Source organism: Apis florea, unplaced genomic scaffold (genome assembly GCF_048593485.1).
Source record: "Apis florea isolate Af1SG1 unplaced genomic scaffold, ASM4859348v1 contig_1634_pilon, whole genome shotgun sequence".
NCBI classification, from domain to species: Eukaryota; Metazoa; Arthropoda; class Insecta; order Hymenoptera; family Apidae; genus Apis; species Apis florea.
In genome coordinates, this window is record NW_028256427.1 from 38029 (window position 1) to 47897 (window position 9869).

Here is a 9869-nt window from a genome sequence, read left to right on the forward strand (position 1 = left end):
AACGATAAAAGCGATTCGCAACTCCGCCACGGACGAAATAATTTATACGGACAAAAGTTACGGTGCTCTAAGCGTCCAAAAAGTTGTTAACATAGTTATGATACCAAAACTTAAAAATGCTCTAAAAATGAATGAGTCTTCGGATCCAGCAGTCTAATTAGTTCACAAAGAATGGGAGGCGAACATTCAAAAATATGCGGTTTCCATTAGCTTTCAATGGTCAAATCGATTCCATGAGACAGAGATTGCGCGTCAGAACATTGAAAAGGGCGGAAACTAACCGATGGAAAAATTTAGCATCTCAAGATCAGGGAATCAGCGAATTTTCGGGGATAAAATTAGATATAATTGGCTATAACCTTGAATTAAAGGAGTTTTCCAGATATCTGGACACAATAAGATTACGAACAAATACATATGAGACTAAAGTAACTCTCTACAGAAAACGAAAAAACATCAAAATAAACTGTCGGAGATGCGGCGTCAGGTTGAGACCTTAGGACACATACAGGTCCTATGTATCCATATAATGAAGTGCAATAATATTGCTGATGTTGGAATCTTTATTAGATAAAAAAAGATAAAAAAAGAATATTGGAATTTCTATAAATTTCTATAAATTCTATAAAGGTCAATGATGTTAATATTTGCTTTATGCAACAATAAATAGTTTAATTTTTAACTATATGATTTCATGAAAAACTTACATGACTTTTAAGAGCATTAATGTACAAACTCCTTTCATGGCTTTCACAACAAAAAACAATGCAGTGAAATAAGCGTTGGCATTTCATCAGAATTTGTGGCATTTATTAATGGCAGTTGAACAATTCCACGATAATCTGCATCCCGATCTCCAATTCTTCTACAGAAAAAACTTGAACAATTGTCCCTGTAATAAGTTCATATATGCTTAGGTTCACAATTTTCTTTTTTTCACCAGGTTCTTTAAATAACAGTTGTTTGTTTTTGCAACACAAATCACGAGATCCATTACAAGTTCAACATTTTGGAATATTTTACTATATTTAATTCCACGTAATGTAGCTCTATCTAAGTCAAAAAATAGCTCCTCATTAGACGTACTTAAATAATATAATATTATTCTTAATTAGTAATATAGAGAATTAACTCTTATTATGGAACAAAATATTTTTAATAATATTAATATAAAATATTCTTATTCTTATTATTATTATTATTATTATTATTATTATGAATTTTTAATAATATATTTAAACATAAAAAATTATACGAGTTTAATTATTTCTCTACTATTATAATTCATATTATTATATCGTGTAATTTTAAAAAGAATGTTAAAAATAACAAAACTATAAAAATATATATATATATATGCAAACTATACGTGAGATTTATATTTATTTATATTCTAAAATACTATTATATAAACAATTGTAAATTTTATAATGTAAATAAGTAAAAATATTGAAGAGAAACGTAGTTAACTTATTTACACTTTTACACTTTCCAATTAAAGAAACAATACATAAGAAAAGCAAAACTGTATTACTTCACTAAAACTAACACTCATGAAAATATTTATTTATTTCAAACGACTGATATTTTTTTTTTTTTATTTTTCTTTTAACGTAAATTTTTAACTTTCATACGATACTTATAACCTCCTCATATAGGTTATAATCACACGTATTATTTATTCAGAGAAATATTTTCAAATTATGCATTAAATATGTTAATTATTTAATATTTCCTATTAAATATATTATATTTTTAAATATATTATTAATATGTACGAATATGATTTACAAAAGAATATAAATTCACAAAAACGGTATTAGAAAATAAATACACATGACGGAAGAAAACCACATTCGAATTAAGTAATGTAAATATACTTTAGCTCTTATAATAGCATTCGATTTAAAGTATTACATATATTAACAATATATATCAAATTGTTATAAATTAATAATTTAGCACATTTTGTTAACAATGTTATTTCAACATAATTCGTTATATATTTATTTCTAATAAATTAATTAACGAATATATGGCATCATAAATTTATTTTTCAAACAGAAAATACTAATATTACCAAATAATACGTGTCATGATCGCATATTTTTCCTAAAGATATAAATTTTTTGATAAATTATTTCATCAAAAATCTTTATCTAAGTTTTTTCTTTTATTTAAGATATTCTACTCTAAAAACATATACATATATATATATATATGTACACATGAAATAGGATCAGTGTTTAAAACTTTTAATTTCATTATGACAAATCGAAATAATTCTTTGAATTTAAATTTAATCCACTTTATGTAAAATTTATGTAATTTTTCATTATTAACTTGTTAATACGAACTTTTTATATATATATATTCGATCGCAAAAAATTTTCATTCACTTTAACACAAATTCGATTAAATTTATGTTATCCAATACTTATCAACAATAATTTTGTTTTATATTAAAAATTATTCCGAGTATAATAATGTGAAACCATTTTTTTTATTATGGAATATCATTTCAAAGGAGTGTAATCAATTTTTTATATTTCAATATTATTTCCGTTTCTTCAAATAATTTCATTTCATAGATGTTAATAAGATAAAGCAAAATTTTAAATTATAAAATAATTAAAGCTCCATTATCGGAGATAGCAAAAAATATTTCCAAAAGAAATTGTATACAAAACATGAAAAAATGACAACTGATTTCATAGAAATTTTTGTCCAAAAATAAATTATTCTATATATAAATTTTTAATATATTGCTTTATACAAAAAAAAATTTTAATTAAAAAAAAATTTTTTCGTAATAATTGAATTTCTTTATAAGACAGTATATAAAATTATATATTAAATTACAAAGAAGACCTCGATTAATCAAACTAATAATAGTAATATCAATTCTCTATGTGTCTAACATAGTATTAGATAATTTATATTATTACGTTTCATGTGAAATATGACAGTTTTACTATATATATTACCCGTTATTGTATATATTTGTTTAAATCAGTTTTTTTTTTTTTTTTTAGACTTCTTATCTCTTTTCCTTCCGAACTATCAAATTATTTTTCAAATTGCTAGTTCTATATTACATTTGCTTTTTTTTTTTAAAGCATTCATTAATAATTTAAAGATTATTATTGTTGTCATGAATGCTTCTGGATGCGTAAGAATACCGCTGTTTACATGAAAACATCATCAGATTTATTTTTATTCGTTTATTTTATCGTTCATAAATTTATCATTTATTTGTTTAATTACATATCGTTCATCATATCATTTTCAAACTTCTATAATATCACAATGCCAATCTATAGTATAGCCTGATATATCATTGAAATGTAATATGAAATATCATATTAAGATATATTGGATAGATGTCATATTATCTTCTAATAAGGTTACGATCACGTTCTACTTCAATATTTTCAACGATACTATGTGGTAAAATAGTAGATTTTAAATTGAATCGTTGAATCCAAATTTAATCTACTTCCGTCCGTTCACTTTCAACTGTTAAACTCATCATCTCGAAAGATGTGTATCTATATTCTTCGTATTCAAACTATCGAGATCTCAAATTTTTTTTTTATTGTAAAATGAATATTTCATAAAAAATTAATACGAATCTTCTTACCAACCCCTGCTTATTTTATCTTGTTCGTCATTACATAACATTCTTAATGTTAATGTTGTTTTGATATGCTTAACTCATTTTCATCTAAATTAATATAACAACTAAATTCTTCTGACAATTTTGTAAATGCTGGTAAGTGCACTAATATATAAAAAGCATAATAATTTAGGCAACGTTTATCTTGAGAAACGTTGTGCTACATCTGGTTTGCGTTGTCATGCTGTACTTTTTCCTATACTTTCCTAAATTAATTTTCAACATTGATAATAATATTTTAATTTATAAATAAATTTTGATTCTTTTCTCAACGCTTACTTTAAACGTAATAAAGAAGAACAAAAATAACGATATTCCATCTCCTTGGTTTTAATTTTGTAACAAAAAGAGAAAAATGAATATTTTAATACGATGGATGGATGCTTAGGTGAATCTTTACATTTCACCACCATCATATTTTTAGATACACGTTGTATCGAAGAACCAAAAATTTCTACAGCTAGTAGCCAAATTTCTTGCTTCGTTTCATTATTTACGTTTAAAGATGATAGAAATGGAATAGACCTAAAGTTAATGGTTGTACTTCTGCATAACATCTTAATATATAACTGCTTGTTATATATTGACGTGCAACAACAGACACGTCGGATTTCTTCTTATATAAAAAAAGAAAAAAAAAAAGATATTGAAATTTCTATAATATAAAAGTCAATCATGTTAATATTTCCCTTATTGCAAGAATAAATAGATTCATTTTTACTTTTATGATTTCGTGAAAAACTTACATGACTTTTAAGAGCATTAATGTACAAACTCCTTTCATGGCTTTCACAACAAAAAACAATGCAGTGAAATAAGCGTTGGCATTTCATCAGAATTTGTGGCATTTATTAATGGCAGTTGAACAATTCCACGATAATCTGCATCCCGATCTCCAATTCTTCTACAGAAAAAACTTGAACAATTGTCCCTGTAATAAGTTCATATATGCTTAGGTTCACAATTTTCTTTTTTTTCACCAGGTTCTTTAAATAACAGTTGTTTGTTTTTGCAACACAAATCACGAGATCCATTACAAGTTCAACATTTTGGAATATTTTACTATATTTAATTCCACGTAATGTAGCTCTATCTAAGTCAAAAAATAGCTCCTCATTAGACGTACTTAAATAATATAATATTATTCTTAATTAGTAATATAGAGAATTAACTCTTATTATGGAACAAAATATTTCTAATAATATTAATATAGATTATTCTTATTCTTATTATTATTATTATTATTATTATTATGATGAATTTTTAATAATATATTTAAACATAAAAAATTATACGAGTTTAATTATTTCTCTACTATTATAATTCATATTATTATATCGTGTAATTTTAAAAAGAATGTTAAAAATAACAAAACTATAAAAATATATATATATATATGCAAACTATACGTGAGATTTATATTTATTTATATTCTAAAATACTATTATATAAACAATTGTAAATTTTATAATGTAAATAAGTAAAAATATTGAAGAGAAACGTAGTTAACTTATTTACACTTTTACACTTTCCAATTAAAGAAACAATACATAAGAAAAGCAAAACTGTATTACTTCACTAAAACTAACACTCATGAAAATATTTATTTATTTCAAACGACTGATATTTTTTTTTTTTATTTTTCTTTTAACGTAAATTTTTAACTTTCATACGATACTTATAACCTCCTCATATAGGTTATAATCACACGTATTATTTATTCAGAGAAATATTTTCAAATTATGCATTAAATATGTTAATTATTTAATATTTCCTATTAAATATATTATATTTTTAAATATATTATTAATATGTACGAATATGATTTACAAAAGAATATAAATTCACAAAAACGGTATTAGAAAATAAATACACATGACGGAAGAAAACCACATTCGAATTAAGTAATGTAAATATACTTTAGCTCTTATAATAGCATTCGATTTAAAGTATTACATATATTAACAATATATATCAAATTGTTATAAATTAATAATTTAGCACATTTTGTTAACAATGTTATTTCAACATAATTCGTTATATATTTATTTCTAATAAATTAATTAACGAATATATGGCATCATAAATTTATTTTTCAAACAGAAAATACTAATATTACCAAATAATACGTGTCATGATCGCATATTTTTCCTAAAGATATAAATTTTTTGATAAATTATTTCATCAAAAATCTTTATCTAAGTTTTTTCTTTTATTTAAGATATTCTACTCTAAAAACATATACATATATATATATATGTACACATGAAATAGGATCAGTGTTTAAAACTTTTAATTTCATTATGACAAATCGAAATAATTCTTTGAATTTAAATTTAATCCACTTTATGTAAAATTTATGTAATTTTTCATTATTAACTTGTTAATACGAACTTTTTATATATATATATTCGATCGCAAAAAATTTTCATTCACTTTAACACAAATTCGATTAAATTTATGTTATCCAATACTTATCAACAATAATTTTGTTTTATATTAAAAATTATTCCGAGTATAATAATGTGAAACCATTTTTTTTATTATGGAATATCATTTCAAAGGAGTGTAATCAATTTTTTATATTTCAATATTATTTCCGTTTCTTCAAATAATTTCATTTCATAGATGTTAATAAGATAAAGCAAAATTTTAAATTATAAAATAATTAAAGCTCCATTATCGGAGATAGCAAAAAATATTTCCAAAAGAAATTGTATACAAAACATGAAAAAATGACAACTGATTTCATAGAAATTTTTGTCCAAAAATAAATTATTCTATATATAAATTTTTAATATATTGCTTTATACAAAAAAAAATTTTAATTAAAAAAAAATTTTTTCGTAATAATTGAATTTCTTTATAAGACAGTATATAAAATTATATATTAAATTACAAAGAAGACCTCGATTAATCAAACTAATAATAGTAATATCAATTCTCTATGTGTCTAACATAGTATTAGATAATTTATATTATTACGTTTCATGTGAAATATGACAGTTTTACTATATATATTACCCGTTATTGTATATATTTGTTTAAATCAGTTTTTTTTTTTTTTAGACTTCTTATCTCTTTTCCTTCCGAACTATCAAATTATTTTTCAAATTGCTAGTTCTATATTACATTTGCTTTTTTTTTTTTAAAGCATTCATTAATAATTTAAAGATTATTATTGTTGTCATGAATGCTTCTGGATGCGTAAGAATACCGCTGTTTACATGAAAACATCATCAGATTTATTTTTATTCGTTTATTTTATCGTTCATAAATTTATCATTTATTTGTTTAATTACATATCGTTCATCATATCATTTTCAAACTTCTATAATATCACAATGCCAATCTATAGTATAGCCTGATATATCATTGAAATGTAATATGAAATATCATATTAAGATATATTGGATAGATGTCATATTATCTTCTAATAAGGTTACGATCACGTTCTACTTCAATATTTTCAACGATACTATGTGGTAAAATAGTAGATTTTAAATTGAATCGTTGAATCCAAATTTAATCTACTTCCGTCCGTTCACTTTCAACTGTTAAACTCATCATCTCGAAAGATGTGTATCTATATTCTTCGTATTCAAACTATCGAGATCTCAAATTTTTTTTTTATTGTAAAATGAATATTTCATAAAAAATTAATACGAATCTTCTTACCAACCCCTGCTTATTTTATCTTGTTCGTCATTACATAACATTCTTAATGTTAATGTTGTTTTGATATGCTTAACTCATTTTCATCTAAATTAATATAACAACTAAATTCTTCTGACAATTTTGTAAATGCTGGTAAGTGCACTAATATATAAAAAGCATAATAATTTAGGCAACGTTTATCTTGAGAAACGTTGTGCTACATCTGGTTTGCGTTGTCATGCTGTACTTTTTCCTATACTTTCCTAAATTAATTTTCAACATTGATAATAATATTTTAATTTATAAATAAATTTTGATTCTTTTCTCAACGCTTACTTTAAACGTAATAAAGAAGAACAAAAATAACGATATTCCATCTCCTTGGTTTTAATTTTGTAACAAAAAGAGAAAAATGAATATTTTAATACGATGGATGGATGCTTAGGTGAATCTTTACATTTCACCACCATCATATTTTTAGATACACGTTGTATCGAAGAACCAAAAATTTCTACAGCTAGTAGCCAAATTTCTTGCTTCGTTTCATTATTTACGTTTAAAGATGATAGAAATGGAATAGACCTAAAGTTAATGGTTGTACTTCTGCATAACATCTTAATATATAACTGCTTGTTATATATTGACGTGCAACAACAGACACGTCGGATTTCTTCTTATATAAAAAAAGAAAAAAAAAAAGATATTGAAATTTCTATAATATAAAAGTCAATCATGTTAATATTTCCCTTATTGCAAGAATAAATAGATTCATTTTTACTTTTATGATTTCGTGAAAAACTTACATGACTTTTAAGAGCATTAATGTACAAACTCCTTTCATGGCTTTCACAACAAAAAACAATGCAGTGAAATAAGCGTTGGCATTTCATCAGAATTTGTGGCATTTATTAATGGCAGTTGAACAATTCCACGATAATCTGCATCCCGATCTCCAATTCTTCTACAGAAAAAACTTGAACAATTGTCCCTGTAATAAGTTCATATATGCTTAGGTTCACAATTTTCTTTTTTTTCACCAGGTTCTTTAAATAACAGTTGTTTGTTTTTGCAACACAAATCACGAGATCCATTACAAGTTCAACATTTTGGAATATTTTACTATATTTAATTCCACGTAATGTAGCTCTATCTAAGTCAAAAAATAGCTCCTCATTAGACGTACTTAAATAATATAATATTATTCTTAATTAGTAATATAGAGAATTAACTCTTATTATGGAACAAAATATTTCTAATAATATTAATATAGATTATTCTTATTCTTATTATTATTATTATTATTATTATTATGATGAATTTTTAATAATATATTTAAACATAAAAAATTATACGAGTTTAATTATTTCTCTACTATTATAATTCATATTATTATATCGTGTAATTTTAAAAAGAATGTTAAAAATAACAAAACTATAAAAATATATATATATATATGCAAACTATACGTGAGATTTATATTTATTTATATTCTAAAATACTATTATATAAACAATTGTAAATTTTATAATGTAAATAAGTAAAAATATTGAAGAGAAACGTAGTTAACTTATTTACACTTTTACACTTTCCAATTAAAGAAACAATACATAAGAAAAGCAAAACTGTATTACTTCACTAAAACTAACACTCATGAAAATATTTATTTATTTCAAACGACTGATATTTTTTTTTTTTTATTTTTCTTTTAACGTAAATTTTTAACTTTCATACGATACTTATAACCTCCTCATATAGGTTATAATCACACGTATTATTTATTCAGAGAAATATTTTCAAATTATGCATTAAATATGTTAATTATTTAATATTTCCTATTAAATATATTATATTTTTAAATATATTATTAATATGTACGAATATGATTTACAAAAGAATATAAATTCACAAAAACGGTATTAGAAAATAAATACACATGACGGAAGAAAACCATATTCGAATTAAGTAATGTAAATATACTTTAGCTCTTATAATAGCATTCGATTTAAAGTATTACATATATTAACAATATATATCAAATTGTTATAAATTAATAATTTAGCACATTTTGTTAACAATGTTATTTCAACATAATTCGTTATATATTTATTTCTAATAAATTAATTAACGAATATATGGCATCATAAATTTATTTTTCAAACAGAAAATACTAATATTACCAAATAATACGTGTCATGATCGCATATTTTTCCTAAAGATATAAATTTTTTGATAAATTATTTCATCAAAAATCTTTATCTAAGTTTTTTCTTTTATTTAAGATATTCTACTCTAAAAACATATACATATATATATATATGTACACATGAAATAGGATCAGTGTTTAAAACTTTTAATTTCATTATGACAAATCGAAATAATTCTTTGAATTTAAATTTAATCCACTTTATGTAAAATTTATGTAATTTTTCATTATTAACTTGTTAATACGAACTTTTTATATATATATATTCGATCGCAAAAAATTTTCATTCACTTTAACACAAATTCGATTAAATTTATGTTATCCAATACT

The 9869-nt window shown here is 22.7% G+C and overlaps 1 long non-coding RNA gene across 18 annotated transcripts; it reads right to left on the reverse strand.

The window, feature by feature from the left end:
* Positions 1 to 651: 651 nt before the first annotated feature.
* LOC116415277 (uncharacterized) lies at positions 652 to 9305 on the reverse strand. Of its 18 annotated transcripts, none has more exons than XR_015291926.1 (4): positions 9268 to 9300; positions 8140 to 8324; positions 4426 to 4610; positions 652 to 892 (listed from the first exon to the last, which is right to left on the reverse strand). It is a non-coding gene; the product is annotated as an uncharacterized LOC116415277 (long non-coding RNA). The 18 variants fall into 18 exon arrangements; XR_015291918.1 differs by having other exon boundaries at positions 9225 to 9300; XR_015291903.1 differs by having other exon boundaries at positions 789 to 892; positions 8140 to 8486; positions 9268 to 9305.
* Between the last annotated feature and the right edge of the window lie 564 nt (positions 9306 to 9869).